Below are 19,072 nucleotides of genomic sequence, written 5' to 3'. Positions count from 1 at the left end.
AAGAACCGGTGCAAACCGGTCTAACCGAACCGATGTGCATGAAAAAATTTTTAAAATGTCTCCACCAAGAACCTTGGAGCAAAAGCAACCTCCACTTGCCACTCAGCCAATACACTTCTAATTATTATATTTGACAAATACTAGTTATATAGTATACAAAAATATCTAATTTAATTTAATTTTTTGTTTTTTCTATTTTTCAAATTAATTATATTTTAATTATATACCATTATTAATATAAATATAAATGCTGTCAGAAGAACGAACCTGGAAGGAGAAGGACGAGGTCCGTTCTCGCACCGTCCTGCTCCGCTGCCGCCGCTGCCGTCGATTGGGGTCACACCGTTGCTGTTGCGCCCTGTTTTCGTTGATAGAGCCACTGTTGAGAGTCTGCCGTCAGAGAAGCATCGTCGGCGTTGCTGCTGCGAACTATTTCAGCTACTGCCCTGGTATTGCTCGGTCACCGCAGCCTCCTTTGTCCCTGTCTCTGAATTCTGTACCATTCACGACCTATTTTGATTATTGTTATTCTTGCTTGCCGCTTCTGCCTCCATCGAAGGGAGTGAGAACGCCGTCGAACAGAATGTGAAAAGGGAGAGGAGTTGTGTTCTTTCGCTGTTGCCGTCGTTGCCGAAACCAAGACAAATTTACCGGTAACTCTGCTATTTCCATTCTTGAATTTGCGCTACTTCCATTTTGTTCCTTAGTCTTTTTCTGTTCTGGTAAGGAAAACCCATGTCTCTGTTTAACACTCCTGCTCTGCCTTCTCTGTTTGCTGATGGAACTATCATAGGAGATAGTGTTGATGATAATAAAGAACTGTTAGAGTTGCTGCTGCTGCTAGTTTGGTTCGAGTCTGTTGCTGCTACAAACTAAAACAAAAGAGGGGTTTGCTGCGCTTAATTATCGAATTTCGGCTAATCGAGGTAGGGGTTTAATTTAAACGATTTTAATTTAAGAATGCCGACAAAGTTTATTGGATAACTGCAAATAGGTATAATAGTTGTGAGTGATTGATTGATTATATGAATGTTGAATTGTGGCTGAGATTGTGATTGGAATGATTGAGATTTTGGTTGGAACTTTGATTGAATTCGTTGATTTTGTGAAATTGATCATGCATGGTTTATGAATTGTTTGATGAGAGATTGTTGTGGATTCTGTATTTTGATGGATTAAATTGAAATTTTTGTTATTAAACTGGTTATATGATTATTGTAATGGACTTAATTGGTGATTGATTGGAGTTGAGTTTAGAGAATATTTGGAGGAATGAATCTTGAAATGTTGAATTGGTTGTTGAGAATCTGAGTTTTGAAATTAAATGGAAACTTTGGAAGTAAATCAGATATTCAACAGTAATCGAAATGATAAGAGAGTAAAAGCTAAGTAAACTAGGATGAAATTCGTTGTTGGAATTTAATTTTGAGAAGTTTGAATTAACTGGAGAATTAGTTGTGATTTTCAAAATTAAACTGAAAAATCTGATTTCCTACATTATCTTTAAATGAAATCGGTAACTTTGAAAAGCTATAACTAATTCTGTGATGATCGGAATTGTGTGAGACCAAGTCTGAATTAAGCTTGGGAATATAAAGAGCTGGACTGGGGAATTTAAGACCTTTTTGTTAAGTATATGATTTATGGTGAATTTTTGAGTTATGGTTGTGGAATCTGATTTTTACTGCAGAATTTTTAGAACAGTAACTTGTTGGCTCTGCTGTGAGTGTTTCGAATTGAATTTTGAAATGGAACCAATTTTAAATGAAACTTTAGTCCTATTATTTTAATTCCGTAAAATTTCAGAACGTTTGGACTTGTAGTTTTAAAGATATGAATTTTTGAAAGATGATGCGTTATGCAGTAAAAGCCAGATTCTGTTTCCTTAAATCAGTAACTTTGAGAGTTTATAACTTTGGATTCTGGATAGATATTGAGATGGAACCAATTGGAGGTGAAATTTAAGTATGTTTAGCATATTTGATTTAAATTTCAGGGCTTTCAATATTTTAATGAGTAAGTTATGGGATTTGGAAGAAGATATGTTCATTAACTTTTAAAACAGAAGTCTGCAGAAAATTACTCAACTTCTAAGTTATATAACTCCTTCATTAAAAACGATATTGATCTGGAACCAATTGGAAAAGAAACCTGGATGAGTAAAATTGAATCACATTAATTTTTAAGGTCTTTGGATTTAACTTGGATTTTATATTGAATTTTGAATATCACATGCTGCTGCTATTTTCTGATTTTAAGACACTGCAGAGCAGTCATGGTTTTGCTTCTATTTCCGAAGTTAGAGTAAGCAAAAAATTATGATTTTTCATTTAATAGAAAGCTTTATCCGAGACGATCGTATGAATATAAAGTTTGTGCAATTCTGAATTCATTTGATATTTTAAAAACAAAATTGAAATTAGGCTGCCAATGTTGTTTTGGTAACTACCCTAGGTATAGGGTTTAAAAATTGATTTTTACACTATTATCAAGTATTTTGAGAATATATTGTTATGGTACTTGCTGATAAAAGGTTGGTGAAATGTTGAGAAAGAGGGAACCCGTATGGGTTGCTAAGTTCTATTTTTAGAGGAGGTTATATTCGAATTTTTATAAAAGTATAAGGTTGTAATTAAAACGAATATTTAAGACTTGTTTAAAGACGATAACTTTGCTGATTCTTTTGAGAAAAGATTATTTGGTTTATGAGGTTGTTGGCAAGGGCGTGGAAAGAAGGTTAACATCCTCTACTGATTTAGTTGGTTGAACTTGCACAAATTACTACCGTAGAGTGATGTTATTGAACCTGTTTTCTGATGCAATCTCTTTTAATGGGAATCAATTGTTTGATTTTTGGTCAGTGTTAAATAGTCAATTATTGTACTTTCTTTTTTCAACGTCTCTTATCAATTATTCAGCTATTTGCTGGCTCATGCTATTTTCGACTCACCCTGTTCTCTTCTGTTGAGAGGAGTTGAAAATGAATCCTGTTTGTTTTTCTTGGTAAAGTTTCTACTTTAATTTCTCATCTTGTTTTCTTCTATTTGATTCTGTTTATCTTGATTAATTTTTTTTGCGTTCAAACAAGAATCACATGATGTTGTGTAGTATAGTGCAGTGCCTTTGATTTTGACTGTTGTTGGATTCTTTATAATTATGAAAATTCTTTTCTTTTCTTTTTTGTTGAATTTCTTGCTACTTCTTTGGTGATCATCTTCTATAAATCTATTTATGGAATTTTTTATCATGGGTTAGTTTGGCTTATAGTTCTATGACCTCATGTATGGACACAAAATTTTCCATTTTTCTATTGATTCGTGTTGCTTTTCCGTAATCTGCAGAACTGATGAGGTAGTCAACACTCAATTGATGGTTTCTCGGTAAATTTTCCAAAAATGGGTCAAGCATTTTTCTCCATATTTCAGCTGGAAATAAAGAGGTTGTTATGACTTATTGGCATTACATTTGCAGTATGTAAATTAAATTATTAGTTTTATTATAGAATTGTAATTTTTTTAATTATAATTATAGCTTGTAAATAATTTATGTAAATCAATAAAAAAATCAATTCTTTTTATACTTTCTTATTTTCTCCCTTTAAAAGCGTGGCTATGTCTCCTATTGGCACACTTTCGAAGTGTAGCTAATACTAACTCAATTAGCACGTTTCTAAAAAAATGTGGTGAAAAGATATCGCTACATTTTTTGCATATTTGGAATGCTTTAAAAGCATAGCAAAAGCCAGTTTTTCTTGTAGTGCGAGATAGTTATCGATTTGTTATTAGTTTAAAAGGAATTTGCGATAGTATTACAATTAATTGACTACAGATTATTTTCTAGCAAATTAGCGACTATTTCATAACTCTACTTTCTCATTTCGAATTGCTTTGGTTTAGCGACAAAATTTCTACAAATTTGATTAAGGATTTTTAAAGGTTAGCTATAGATTTGCTACAAAATGTGACAGATTTGCGATCATATTAGCGGACAACTTGCGACGAGTTAGTTCGGAAAAATTCCTCTCGAATTAGCGTCAACTAATCATTCCATTTTGTCTACGAAGTTAGCTTGCATTTAGTGATGAGTCTGTTGCAGTAGAGTTTGATTAGCGACTATTGTTTAGTCTATTTTTTCTATGGAATTAACTTTTACTTTAGTGATGGATTTGCGACTATCTATTCAGTAGCTAAAAAACTTTTCGATGAATTAGCGACTGTTGTGGTTGCCTCACTGATTTGCGACTTGTAATCAGCGAGGAAAGCATTAGTTGCTAGGCGGTAGCTAATCTGTCACAAATTATATTTTGCGTCGGATTAGCGACGATTTTACGACTCTTTTTGTGGTAGCTAATCGGCCATATTCTTGTGGTAGCTAATCGGCCATATTCTTGAAAATTTTCTCACGTACATGTTGAAGCTTCCATGTAAATGAGACCATTTTTATTTGGCATTAACCCACCCATACTTCATTTATTTTCGTATCTCTATTTCTGGGTTACTTTTCTTCCCTTTTTCTTTCAGGATGGCCACCTGGAAGGGAACAGGAAGACGTTTACATGGGGAAACAAGACAAACAAGTCCATCAGCATAATCCTTGGAGAAAAGCGTCAGTTGGAACAACCTGTCCACCTGCACATCTCAGCATGCACAGAGGACGGTGCAATCTTTAAGTGTGGGGAGGTCGATACCGATCTCCATGAGTTAGTTATTTTCTTCTCAAAACCAATATTTTATTTAGTACATTGTTACATTTGCATATTTCATTGCATGATTATTTTGATTTTATGCATTTAGCTACTGCTTGGTTGAGAAATAATAAGTTTTTTTTTAAGACCTTATTGTTTGAAAAATTTTACTAATTTAAATTAAAAAAAAAATTTATGTTAAAACTTGTTTGGAAGTTGTATTTGGAACATGAATTATAGCTAAAGAACACACAACATGTGAGATTTGAGCTTATTTATATGGTTACATTATTTAACAATAAATTTTTATTCTTGTGTGTTTTCTTCTCTATGATTGTAATCTATATTTTGTTCCAATCTATATGTCCATTATTTAGTGTATTTACATGCTTGCATATGATTGAGGCCATTGTTTGATTTTAGCTCACTTATCCCAAATAAGCCTACCCTTTAAATCACCCTTGTCAGCCACTTTGAGCCTTTTAATCCCCATTTGTTCTGTATTTTACCACATCACTAGCCTTTAGCAGAAAAACAATTAAATATCCCAATTAAATCTTTGGTTAGCTTAAGATAGGGATTGTGCAACAATTAAGTGTGGGAAACTGTGGAAACTTGGGTTAATGAGGGAATGTATCATGTTTCTAATTTTGAATATTGGAAAATTTGGTACCTACTCATGTAAAACAGAAAATTCAAAATTCCATATGCATTAATATGTTATTCTAGTTTTATGTCTCTCTAAAAAAAAAGAGAAAAAGAAAAAGAGAAAAAAAATATATAATATAAATAAATAAATAAGGGGACAAAATTATCCCAATGTTAAGTTAATAAAAGATCAATGCATATGTGATAAAATTAAAGAAAAATTGATACATGAGTATGTAATGCAAAAGTGAAGACTATGGGTAGCTAGGCATGATTCTAGAGTTATATAGAGTATATGTATGTTAGGTGAAAGCTTAAGTTAATTAAAGATTCAATTTATAAAGCTCACTTAGCCATATACATATACCCTTACCCTTACCTTACCCCCATTACAACCTTGAAAAGACCTCATGATGTTTTCATTGGTATATTAAATATTATTGATTGGTTAGGTGAAGAACAAATTTTAGAAAGCATGACTAGAGAAGAGTAGAGTGATTGACCCTAGACACTTGAGAATTAGAGTGATATACACTACCAGTGAGGATTCAATACTTAATTATATGTTCCCTACTTTCATAAGCTGTCTTCTTACAAGTTTGCTTGTCTTTTATTGTATGATTTAGATTAGTGGAATTTGATTTATATTTGTCTTGGAGAACTTATTTACTTTTGACCAAGTAGGTAGAAATATTTTTTGCATTTAGTTGCATTCATATAGATAGGTTGCATTTCATATTAATCTACCATTCCTCTTCATCTTTATAGCTTCTCTTGAGCTTAAGCATGAGGACATGCTAATGTTTAAGTGTGAGGAGGTTGATAAATCACTATTTTATGGTTTATCTTGTGCTTAATAGAGTAGTTTTTATCAACTCTTTACCCACTTATTCATACTATTTGCATGGTTTTACATTTGCCTTCCTAATTATGTGCTTTGATTGAAAACATGCTTCTTTGGCCTTAAGTTCCCTATGTTTAATCCTCTCTTATTACCATTAGATGCCTTGATATGTGTGTTAAGTGATTTCAGAGTTTATAGGGCAGGAATGACTCAGAGGATGGAAAGGAAGCATGCAAAAGTGGAAGGAATACAAGAAGTTGGAGAAATTGCTAAGCTGTCCAGCTTGACCTCTTCGCACTCAAATGGCTATAACTTTAGCTACAGAGGTCCAAATGACGCGGTTCCAATTGCGTTGGAAAGCTAACGTCCGAAGCTTCGATTTGATATATAATATGCCATAGTTGTCCTAACTCTAGGCGACGCGGTCGTGTGATCCACGCGGACGCATCGCAGTGGCGAAAAACCAGCGTGGCAGATTTCATCTCCAGCGATTTCTGGACTGTTTTCGACCCAGTTTGCGGCTCAGAAAACTCAGATTAGAGGCTATAAAGTGGGGGAATGCATCCATACATGAAAAAAGCTCACAATTCACAATTTTAGGAGTAGATGTTTTTAGAGAGAGAGGTTCTCTCCTCTCTCTTAGGATTAAGATTTAGGATTTCTCTTAGTTTTAGGAGTGACTCTCAATCCCAGGTTCAATGTTCTTTTTATTTATTTTCCTAATTTAATTTATGAACTCTTCCATGTTATATTTGATATCTTTATTAGTGCTAATTGAGGTATTTCAGAATTATAATTGCTTTCTTTTATTTATTATATAAATAATTTGAATTTTTCCCTTTTGGCTTTGGTTGAGTCATTGGAGACACTTGAGTTATCAAACTCATTGTTGATTGAAAATTGGAATTCTTCAAGAATTAATTTGGGTTCCAATAACTCTAACTTTTCCCAAGGAAAGACTAGGACTTGAGGAATCAGAATTAATTTATCCACTTAACTTACCTTCATAGTTAGAGGTTAACAAAGTGGGAGAAAAATCCAATTCTCATTACAATTGATAAGGATAACCAGGATAGGACTTCCAGTTCCTCATACCTTGCCAAGAGATTTTATTATTGTTAATTTATTTTACTTGTTATTTAAATATACCTGTGCCCATTGCCCAAACTCCAAAACCCCCAATTTACAAACTCATAACCAATAATAAGAACATACCTCCCTGCAATTCCTTGAGAAGACGACCCGAGGTTTGAATACTTCGGTTATCAATTTATTAAGGGGTTTGTTACTTGTAACAACCAAAACGTTTGTATGAAAGGACTTTTGTTGGTTTAGAAGCTATACCTGCAATGAGGATTTATCTGCAAATTTCTAGACCACGCAAAAGTTCTCTCATCACCCTGCCCGCATGCTTGTTGTGCTATATTCGAGAAAGGGGACAATCCAGAAGATTATTGCAGCAACTTCTATAACCCAGCAGCCTATGTTGCAACTTATGGTAAGTTAGTTTCTCCAATCAATGGAGAAAATATGTGGCCAAAAGTTGAGTGTGATACCATTATACCTCCCATCTTTAGGGTGAAGCCAGGAAGATCACGGATGGTGAGGATCAGTGAACCTGATGAGACCCGTTCTCAGACAAAGCTTAGGAGGACGGGTACATCTGTTACATGTAGCAACTGTGGACAATATGGACATAATAGAAGGCATTGTCTCAATCTAATAGTGTCAGGTATCAAGCAAATCTGAATCTACAAACTGCTGTTTTACTGTTTTCTTTTTGAAATTATAGGGTATTTGAGGTGTTGAGTGGATTAGGTTGTGATAGTATAACATATGGTGTGTGAAAATATATTATGCTATGTTGTAAATTGTTGTTTTATCAATATGGATTGCAAACAGATTATGCTGCCTTATAAATAGATTATAAGAGGAATATAAATTGATTATGCTGTGTTATAAATAAATTGTAAATGGATTATAAATTGATTGAAAAAAGAGTTGAATATTCATGTTGCAATTGGTTGTATTTTACCTGATTTCAGAACCTGGTGTTGCTGCTGCCGCCAACGGAGAAGATCCGGCTGGTGCTGACACTGTGCCTACTGCTGCGCCTGCAGCTGCTGTTGACACTGATCCTGCTGCCGACAACAGATCCGATGTGAATATCCGCAGATCTGAGAGAATAAGGCAAACAGGGGTAAGCAGGGGAAGAGGAAGGGGCAGGGGAAAGGGTAGAGCTGCATCTTCACAACCACTCCCCACCACACTTGCATCTTCATACTAGCTACCCACCACACTTGCTGTTGCTGCCTCTACTCAACCACCTCTCATACTTGCAACTTCAGCTTCTCAGGCTCCAACCACATCCACCGGTGCAGTGGCTCCAACCACAGCCACCTCACAACAAGCCTTATGATACGCGGGAATTTGCCTCTCAACAAATTTTCTTCCGGCAAGTGCACCGGATTGTCGTCAAGTAAAAACTCACTGTAGAGTGAGGTCGAATCCCACAGAGATTGGTAGATTGAGCAATGTTAATTGGAGAATTATGCTTGTTGAGCGAAATCGGAATTGAATTGAGACTTGCAGAAAGTAAAATTGGCGGGAAAATTAAATTGCAAGAAATTAAATGACAGAAACTTAAATTGCTGGAAATAAAGAACAGGAACTTAAATTGCAAGAAATTAAAAGGGAATGGGGATTTAACATGAAATTAAAGAAGCAGATTGTAAATAGAATGGGTAGATCAGAGATGGGGGAATCATTGAGTTTAGGAGATGTATAATTCTCCGGATCAAATTTATTTTCATCTCTTCCGCAATCAATGCATTCATTGATCTCCTTGGCAATCTTAATTGATTGGATCACAATTCCTTGGCTCACCAATCTCTCTAAGCATGAACAATTGCCCAATTCCTTGATTTAAGTACTCATAGAAAGAGATGAAGTTTGGTCACTGATTATACCACACAAATTCATAGATCAAAGTGTTGTAGGATTACATGTCACTATATCCATCCAAATCCTAATCTAATCCAATATGAGAAAGCATTTATAGCATGATCTCCTCATTCCTTTCCAAGGTTCCGAGGAGATCTAATTATGAATAGCTTCTTTCCCAAGATAACTATCCAATTGGATGAAGAACGAAAGCTTTCTAGCAAAATCAAGAGAAAAGAAAGAAGAAGATGAATGAAAATTACTATTGATCTATTGAATTACACAGAGCTCTCTAATCCAATGAAAGGGGTTTAGTTGTTCATAGCTCTCAAAATGAAAATTGAAATTGAAAGATACATTGAAAAGGAAAATTAACAGAAAGTAAAATGTGCAGTAGAAAGTGAAGGTCCGAAAAAATGTCCAAAGCCCCCTCTAACTTAATTTCTAAGCTATTTATACACTCTCTTCCATTGATTTTCAATCTCTGAATTAGGCTTTTGGCCTTGATGGAATTGGGTTAAAAATGGCTCCAATTGGTTTCCCTTGCTGTTGAGAAGAGATTGGTTTGAATTGCAGAGTCTGATGCCTCACGTTGGAGTCAACGTTTGATGGCCAACGTTGACTCAAACGCTCTTCAGAAAAACCAGAGAACTTTACTGTCATTGGCGTTTGACTCAACGTTGAAGGGCTAACATCCCGCTACCCACGCGTACGCGTGGATGCAAAGATTTCATTTTACAGTTTCAAAACAATGTAAGGGACGCTAGACTCAGCGTTGGACCTCCAACGTTCCCTCCAACGTTGGCATTTTCACGCGTGCGCGTACTCCACCTTACGCGTGAGTTGCTTTTTTTCTATCCACGCGTACGCGATACGTCGCTGCAAATTTTTCATTTACAAATTCTGGGCTTTGGCATCGCGGACGTTGAAAGCTAGCGTTTGAGGCAACGTTGGACTCCAACGTTCATTTAGTGACGTATATGCGTGACCCACGCGTACGCGTGGATGGTCAATTTTGCCATTCCACGCATGCGCGTGACTCACGCTTGCGCGTGGATAAAGAAATTTTGCTCTTTCACGCGTACGCGTCGCTTGAAAATCAGTCAGCTCCAGAATTGGTCATTTTATCACAACGTTGGATGTCCAACGCTCCCTCCAACGTGAGCATCAGCAACTTATGCAGAGAATTGCTCTGCTTCTTTTTCAACGTTGCTTCTTCTTCATCTTTTCCATGCTCCTTCTTCAACCTTCCTCCATGCTTTCCTTCACCTATCATCAACCAATAAATGCATCAAAGCCTTGCTAAAGTCATGAGAATTCTTATCATTCTAAGCATACAAGTAATCATAGCATAAATCATCATGAAATTGCATCAAATTACTTATGGTTGAATGAATCTAGGCATACATGAATTTCTACCCAATTTGCTTACTTATAGCTCAAGAAAGTGCATAAAACCTATTAAAATCAAGGAAAAAGGATAGTGAAACTAGCCTAAGATGGCCTGGCATCACAACACCAAACTTAAATCTTGCTTGTCCCTAAGCAAGTACTGAATTATTAAGAAGAAAGAATGAAACAGAAGGGGATGTTCATATCAGCAAAGCATTATTAGTAGCTCATGGGGTTTTATGCAGACAATGCAGTAGTAACTTCTTATTGATCTTTAGGCATAGACTGTCTCCTTTAAGCATCCATTAACATACTGCTATGACCTCTTATTATTCACTCATCCTTGGTAATTGCTTTTCTTTATTTTCTTTTTCTGTAAACTTGTTTCTTACTTGTAGCTTAGTGTCATGTGTAGCAGTAGCTTCTTTAGCTCATTTGTGCTCAACACATATTCACTACAGACACTTGGCTCACAATTCTTCTTAAGACATTGATGCCCAGCACCTCTTTGGGTCACTAAATGCCTTGTAACTAGGTTGCTCTTGATAATGGACTTTCGGTTGATAATCCCGGGTTAGTTAACCCAAATTACCAAGTGTTAAAGCACTCCATAAAACCTAATCATCCAAGCAGATCCTAGTACAAAGACACCACAGGCATATGTCCTAAGGTCCAAGCTATTAATGTCTAGCCTTATTCTTTGCTTTCTTCTATTTTTGTTGCCACTTTTGGCTTTTTTTTTCTTTCTTTCTATTTGTTTTTCTTTTCTCCAAGGACTTTTATTTACTAAGATTCATAGACAGCAAGCTAATTTACACTAAAAGGGAACAATCTATCCTTTTATTCATTATAAGTGAGCTACTACATAATTGCTAAAAAGAAACTGTTCCACTTCTTATTCAAACATTTCTTTTATTGAATTTGAAAAGACTCTGGGGACAAAACAAACATTTAAACTGGTGAAAATAAAAACACACACCTTGGCTAGCATACTTATTGCAAAATTAAACACACAGAATGCAAAGCAACTTAAACTAAAAGTTACTATCAACTAAAGCAAACATGTTCTTTCTTTATTGGATGTGATAAACAAGGAGCAGGTCCACCTTTCATTTTTTATCATGTTTGTCTTTCGATGATAATGCATAGTTTTTCCAAGAGTTTATTGAATTCCTGCAAAAGCTACTGAAAGCTGCTTGTTCCCTAAGCACTTGAGAGATTGTTAGCATGCATGTATATTTGTAGGCTTTTAAACTTAGATTGGTGTGTGAACACCAAACTTAGTTTCTTGCCTAATGCAGCAAATTGAGTCTTATGTAGAAAACATAAAGTACTTTTATTAGGAAAGTAAACTGTGAACTAGAAAACAACTATGAACTAGATAGCAAACTAGAACTAGGAAACAAACAACTTTTGAGTAATTTCTCTGATCGTTTGGAGCTGACAACTAATTATGCTGGGGTGCATTGTGTCCTTCATGCAATCCATGGTGGAACACCAAACTTAGAATTACACATTCACCCTTAGATTTCTTTGGTGTGCAACACCAAACTTAGCTCCTTGCAATACAGAGAATTTACTTAACTCTTATTGACAAGCTATGAAAAGAGAATTACCTTTGGTTGGGTTGCCTCCCAACAAGCGCTCTTTTATCGTCATTAGCTTGACGTTTGATCTTTGTCATGGTGGGTTGTAGTGCCTTAGGTCTTCTCCCCTTACAGTGAAGCGGTCTCTACTTGTTTCCTTGGTTATCTCTACATGCTCTAAAGAGAGGACCTTTCTGATGGTGAACACTTGCGGTAATTGAGATGGAATGATTGGAAGTTGGGGTGGTGTTGGTTGATGGTGGGCTGATATTACCTTGTCTCCAGGGGAGAAACCCTCTGTAGGAATCTTCTTATTTCTCCATTCCCTTGGCAATTTCTTCACAACTCTTTTTTTCTTCTTCCAATAGTTTTCTAGTGATCATTGTGTCAGGGGCTTCCTCATTAACTCTTTTTTGAGTTCTCTTAGTTGCTGTATCTCTTGAACTTCTTGCTTGTTCACCAAAGACTGTTTCAATGGTTTAGCTGCTGATTTAATGTTACTTCCCTTTGTGCACATGTTGCTGTGATCATTCTTTGACTCCTTAGGTTCTGGCTCAGACTCATATGTAGGTTTGAACACATGAAAGGTGAGGTATTCATCATGTATTCTTAGGATTAACTCTCTTTGTTCCACATCTATCAGGGCTCTAGCAGTGGCTAGGAATGGTCTTCCCAGAATAATAGGATGAATGTAACTTTCTTCCATGTCCATAACAACAAAGTCAGTGGGGAGGAAGTAGTTTTCTACTTTCACCAATACATTTTTAACTACTCCTTCAACCTTCTTCTGAATTTTATCTGCCAATTGGATGATTACATCCGTGGATCTCAGCTCATTGATTTAAAACTTCTTCATAAATGATAGAGGCATCACATTTATGCTAGCTCCTAAGTCACAGAATCCTCTGTCAATTTTTGTCTCTCCTATGGCACATGAAATATGAAAGCTCCCTGGATCTTTTTTCTTCATGAGTATGTCTTTCTTGATGAGGGCACTACATTCCTTGTTCGTTGTCACTGTTTGTCCCCCTTTTAAGGTTCCTTTCTTGGTCAACAGTTCTTTCATGCACTTCATGTATGTTGGCATCTGTTGGAGAATTTTGATGAAGGGAATGTTGACATTGAGGGATGCAAACATGTCTAGGAATCTTGAATATGACTTGTCTTTCTCACTTCCCTTGAGTCTTTGGGGAAATGGTGCTTGTGGCACAAAGGGCTTGAGGTATTCTTTCTCTATTTGCTCCTTCCTCTGTTCAGGGCTAGCCATTTCTTCTATCTCCCTGACATTCTTCCTTGACTCTTCTTCATCATGCTCTAAGTGTCTGGAGCATTCTTCCTTCAGACCTTCTTCACTGCTTAGATTGATTGACTTGCATTCTTCCCACATTACCTTCTTCATTTCCCCTCTTGGATTTTTCTCTGTATCACTTGGGAAACTATCAGTGGACTTTGGAGCCTATTGTGAAAGATGTTCTACTTGAGATTCGAGATTCTTAAGAACCTTCCCTCGGCTTTTCATACTTCTTCTCACTTCTTCCCAAAATTTTTTCATGTCTTCACACTCTTTGTTAAGGTTTGCAAGCATAGCTTCTAGTTTTTCCATTCTGTCATCTTCATGTGGTGATGCTTGGTTAGAATTGGGGTGTTGAGAGTGGTTGTTATGGCTTTAGTATGGTGGCTGTGAATAAGTGTTTTGTGTGGTCTGATATGGTTTTTGGTTGGAGTTTTGGTGAGTGGAGTTGTTATACTGGTTAGGATTGTGAGGTCTGTGTTCTTGGCCTTGGCTTTGTCGATTCCCCCAGCTAAAGTTTGGGTGGTTCCTCCAACCAGAGTTATATGTTTTAGAGTATGGATCATTTGCTTGCCTAGATGAGTTTCCAAGGTAATTAGCTTCCTCCCAGTTAACTCCTTCTTCTGTCTCAAACTCTTCTTGGGGTGATGGTTGAGTGTGGATAGCTGCAGCCTGAGTCTTCTCTATTTGCTTGGTCAATTTAGCTAGTTGCTTGGTGATCATCTTATTCTGGGCCAGGATTGCATCCATATGGTTTAATTCCAAGACTCCCCTGTTGTTGCTCCTATCTGAGGCATAAAAATACTCATTGTCAGCCACTGTCTCTATAACATCAATGGCTTCTTCAATGGTCTTCTTCTTATTGAGGGAACCTCCAGATGAGTGGTCTACAGCCTTCCTTGATTTACAATTCAGCCCTTCATAAAAGATGTGGATTTGCACCCACTCATTAAAAATATCAGGGGACATTTCTTTGTCAAGTCTTTGAATCTCTCCCAGGCTTCATAAAGAGTTTCACCATCCTGCTGTCTGAATGTCTGCACTTCGGTTCTTAGCCTATTTACTCTTTGTAGAGGGTAGAACCTTGTTAAGAATCTGTTCATTACATCTTCCCAGGTGGTCAAGCTTTCCTTGGGGAATGATTCTAGCCATTTTGATGCTTTGTCCTTCAAAGAGAATGGAAACAGTAGCAATCTATAGGTGTCAGGATGAACACCATTAGATTTAACCGTGTCACATATCCTTTGGAATTTAGTGAGATGCTTATTAGGATCCTCTTGTGCACTTCCTCCGAAAGAACAGTTGTTCTGGATAAGAGTTATGAGTTGAGGCTTCAATTCAAAATTATTAGCATGGATAGTTGGCCTTTGAATGCTACTACCACAATTTCCTGGATTTGGATTGATGTATGATCTCAGAACTCTCCTCTCTTGTCCAGCAGGGTTAGCTCCACCTCTTCTGGCATGATTGTTCACCTCTCCTTCATGATGGTTTTTCATATCATCCTCCATGGTTATATCAAAGTATTCCTCCTCTTCTTCTGCACCAATAACTCTTTTTCCTCTTACTTCCCTCCTTAATCTCAAGAAGGTTCTTTCCAGTTTACTATCGAATGAGGTTGAGGTTTCCTTTCTCCTACTTGTCATACAATGAACAAGTACAAGAAACAGCAAGTGTAGAGTCTACTAAAATAGAGTATAGTTAGCTTGGTTAGAGCAATTTATCAAATAGTTAGTAGGTTAGCTTGCTGGAAAGTAAAGAAAATGAAGACGTTAAAGAGAAATAAAAAAAATTGCAGAGAACAAAAATGAACAACTGAAAGTAAATTTGAATTAATCAAACAAAAATAAAAGTGCTCAATCTAGTTATCCTTCAATTTAGTAATTGTCAATACAAAACCAATCCCCGGCAATGGCGCCATAAGCTTGATACGCGGGAATTTGCCTCTCAACAAATTTCCTTCCGGCAAGTGCACCGGATTGTCGTCAAGTAAAAACTCACTGTAGAGTGAGGTCGAATCCCACAGGGATTGGTAGATTGAGCAATGTTAATTGGAGAATTATGCTAGTTGAGCGAAATCGGAATTGAATTGAGACTTGCAGAAAGTAAAATTGGCGGGAAACTTAAATTGCAAGAAATTAAATGACAGAAACATAAATTGCTGGAAATGAAGAACAGGAACTTAAATTGCAAGAAATTAAAAGGGAATGGGGATTTAACATGAAATTAAAGAAGTAGATTGTAAATAGAATGGGTAGATCAGAGATGGGGAAATCATTGGGTTTAGGAGATGTATAATTCTCCGGATCAAATTCATTTTCATCCCTTCCGCAATCAATGCATTCATTGATCTCCTTGGCAATCTTAATTGATTGGATCCCAATACCTTGGCTCACCAATCTCTCTAAGCATGAACAATTGTCCAATTCCTTGATTTAAGTACTCATGGGAAAAGATGAAGTTTGGTCACTGATTATACCACACAAATTCATAGATCAAAGTGTTGGTAGGATTACATGTCACTATATCCATCCAAACTCCAATCTAATCCAATGTGAGAAAGCATTTCTAGCATGATCTCCTTATTCCTCTTCCAAGGTTCCGAGGAGATCCAATTATGAATAGCTTCTTTCCCGAGATAACTATCCAATTGGATGAAGAACGAAAGCTTTTTAGCAAAATCAATAGAAAAGAAAGAAGAAGATGAATGAAAATTACTATTGATCCATTGAATTACACAGAGCTCCCTAACCTAATGAAAGGGGTTTAGTTGTTCATAGCTCTCAAAATAGAAATTGGAATTGAAAAATACATTGCAAAGGAAACTTAACAGAAAGTAAAATGTGCAGTAGAAAGTGAAGGTCCGAAAAAATGTCCAAAGCCCCCTCTAACTTAAATTCTAAGCTATTTATACACTCTCTTCCATTGATCTTCAATCTCTGAATTGGGCTTTTGGCCTTGATGGAATTGGGTTGAAAATGGCTCCAATTAGTTTCCCTTGCTGTTGAGAAGAGATTGGTTTGAATTGTAGAGTCTGATGCCTCACATTGGAGTCAACGTTTGATGGCCAACGTTGACTCAAACGCTCTTCAGAAAAACCAGAAAACTTTGCTGTCATTGGCGTTTGACTCAACGTTGGAGGGCCAATGTCCCACTACCCACGCGTACGCGTGGATGCAAAGATTTCATTTTACAGTTTCAAAACAATGCAGGGGATGTTGGACTCAGTGTTGGACCTCCAACGTTGGCATTTTCACGCGTGCGCGTACTCCACGCTTACGCGTGAGTTGCTTTTTTTCTATCCACGTGTACGCGTCGATGCAAAATTTTCATTTCCAAATTCTAGGCTTTGGCATCGCGGGCGTTGGAAGCTAGCGTTTGAGGCAACGTTAGACTCCAACGTTCGTTTAGTGACGCGTACGCGTGACCCACGCATACGCATGGATGGTCAATTTTTCCATTCCATGCGTGCGCGTGACTCACGCTTGCGCGTGGATAAAGAAATTTTGCTCTTTCACGCGTACGCGTCGCTTGAAAATCATTCAGCTCCATAATTGGTCATTTTATCACAACGTTGGGGGTAACGTTGGATGTCCAACGCTCCCTCCAATGTGAGCATCAGCAACTTATGCAGAGAATTGCTCTTCTTCTCTTTCAACGTTTGAGGCAATGTTGGTGGTCCAACTTGGCCACCAACATTGCTTCCTCTTCATCTTTTCCATGCTCCTTCTTCAACCTTCCTCTATGCTTTCCTTCACCTATCATCAACCAATAAATGCATCAAAGCCTTGCTAAAGTCATGAGAATTCTTATCATTCTAAGCATACAAGTAATCATAGCATAAATCATCATGAAATTGCATCAAATTACTCATGGTTGAATGAATCTAGGCATACATGAATTTCTACCCAATTTGCTTACTTATAGCTCAAGAAAGTGCATAAAACCTATTAAAATAAAGGAAAAAGGATAGTAAAACTAGCCTAAGATACCCTGGCATCACCTTACCTCTTGAAGGGCCAGCCTCCCAGCCTCTCCTAGTTGTGGCAAGTGCAAAATTTCAGCAAGCACCTAGAGCATCTTCTCAACCTTTACCAAAGACAAAGGTGTTTGGTGTGAGGAGAAGTGGGTGGCTAAAGTTAGGAGTGAGAAAGCTAAAATGGGCACCTAGTCTACATATAGACCTAAGTGATGACTGAAGTCTCTTTAAATTTATAGTTAGGGTTGTTGGGGTTGCTATTAAATAGTATATCTTGTAATGAATTGTGTCTCTGTGGCCACTGTTTATTATGTAGATAGGACCACTATTTTGATATTTTGGAATCAGGTTGGACCACTTTTAATTGTTGCACTTCTTGGACCTTTATTTTGGATTAGGTATGTGGCATATTATATGACCACTTATGTTATGATATTTTGTGTAAGTATGGTTTACAGGAACACTTATTTAATAAAAATATATATAGCATATTTTTTGGCCACTTTTTGCTGCAAATTGTTGTCAATTGTGGAAATTTAAATATTCACATTGATAAGGTTGCTTCCCAACTATCATTTGTTATACACAAAAAATACATCAAAGTGCAAAATTCATTCAAACTAAACATAATCAACGTTAATTGGATTGAAGCCATAGAATCTCTTACATTACAATTTCATAGCACAGATAACTCTAAACTCTTGCAAACCACATTCCAATTATTAAGACTAGCAAAAACATAAATAGCATATATTGCATTTTACATTGAATTTTCATATTGTCATCCAATCTCCCAACTTGTTCTTGGAGAATATTCAACTCATCACATAATCTAACCTCACCAGCATCTATTTCTCTAGCTTCAACAATTAATCTCTCCATCTCTACGTTTAGCCTCTTTATCTTTCTTTCTTGTGCATCCAATTTCTACATTTCAGCTTCCAACTTAGCAGAATTTTGTGTTCCAACAACTCTAACAGCAGCAGCAGACACGTTACTTCTTGCACCAGCTTCATCAACCCACTCAAAAAATTTGCATCTTCTATTAGGGCAAGAAATAAATCTTCTATTAGGATTTTTTGTTGTTTCTGAAATTTGAAGACTCAGAGTGTCACCACAAAAATAGTAAACTCGCCTTTCCTTTTCCTTTGACCACCCATTCTTTGCACCATCATCAACCTCAATCCAATCAAAATCATCAATCCACTCAAAAAAGTTACATTTTGGTATCTTCCCATAAGTAACATACCTCCTACCATGGTCAGAAACGGTTGAGGAACGGTGGACGGTTACTGCCTCTCCACAGAAACACAGGTGTCTTCTTTCCTTTGGGTTGGAGCTCCTGGAAACACAGCTTTCCGAAGAGAGAATGAATGAGGTTCCTTGACTTTGAGGCATAAATTTGGGGAATATGAAAACTGAAAATGGAAAAGGGAGAAGAAGAGAAACCTCAGATCGTTCAAAGAGAGTGTTTATAGAGAGAAGACAGGGGTAAATAAGTCATTTCACAACTCACTAACATTTTTTGAATGTTAAACGTTAACAGGGACTTATTGAAAAAAAATTAAGGTACAGGGACCCAATTGAAAAGAAAAAAAAGTATAGGAACCTAATTGAAAATTTGGTAAAACTTTATTGGCATATTCTTTAAAATTGTTATACTCTTGATTAACAATTTAGTCTCACTCTAATAATTTTATTAGAG

At 36.6% G+C, this 19,072-nt stretch overlaps 1 long non-coding RNA gene across 2 annotated transcripts; it reads left to right on the top strand.

Moving 5' to 3' along the window:
- On the top strand, positions 249 to 3,401 carry LOC107604829. 2 transcript variants are annotated; one of them, XR_001612405.2, is made up of 4 exons: positions 255 to 449; positions 560 to 653; positions 794 to 926; positions 3,342 to 3,401. It is a non-coding gene; the product is annotated as an uncharacterized LOC107604829 (long non-coding RNA). The 2 variants fall into 2 exon arrangements; XR_001612404.2 differs by having other exon boundaries at positions 249 to 653.

This window comes from Arachis ipaensis, chromosome B06 (genome assembly GCF_000816755.2).
Source record: "Arachis ipaensis cultivar K30076 chromosome B06, Araip1.1, whole genome shotgun sequence".
NCBI lineage: Eukaryota > Viridiplantae > Streptophyta > Magnoliopsida > Fabales > Fabaceae > Arachis > Arachis ipaensis.
This window is presented reverse-complemented; position numbering and strand designations above follow the sequence as displayed.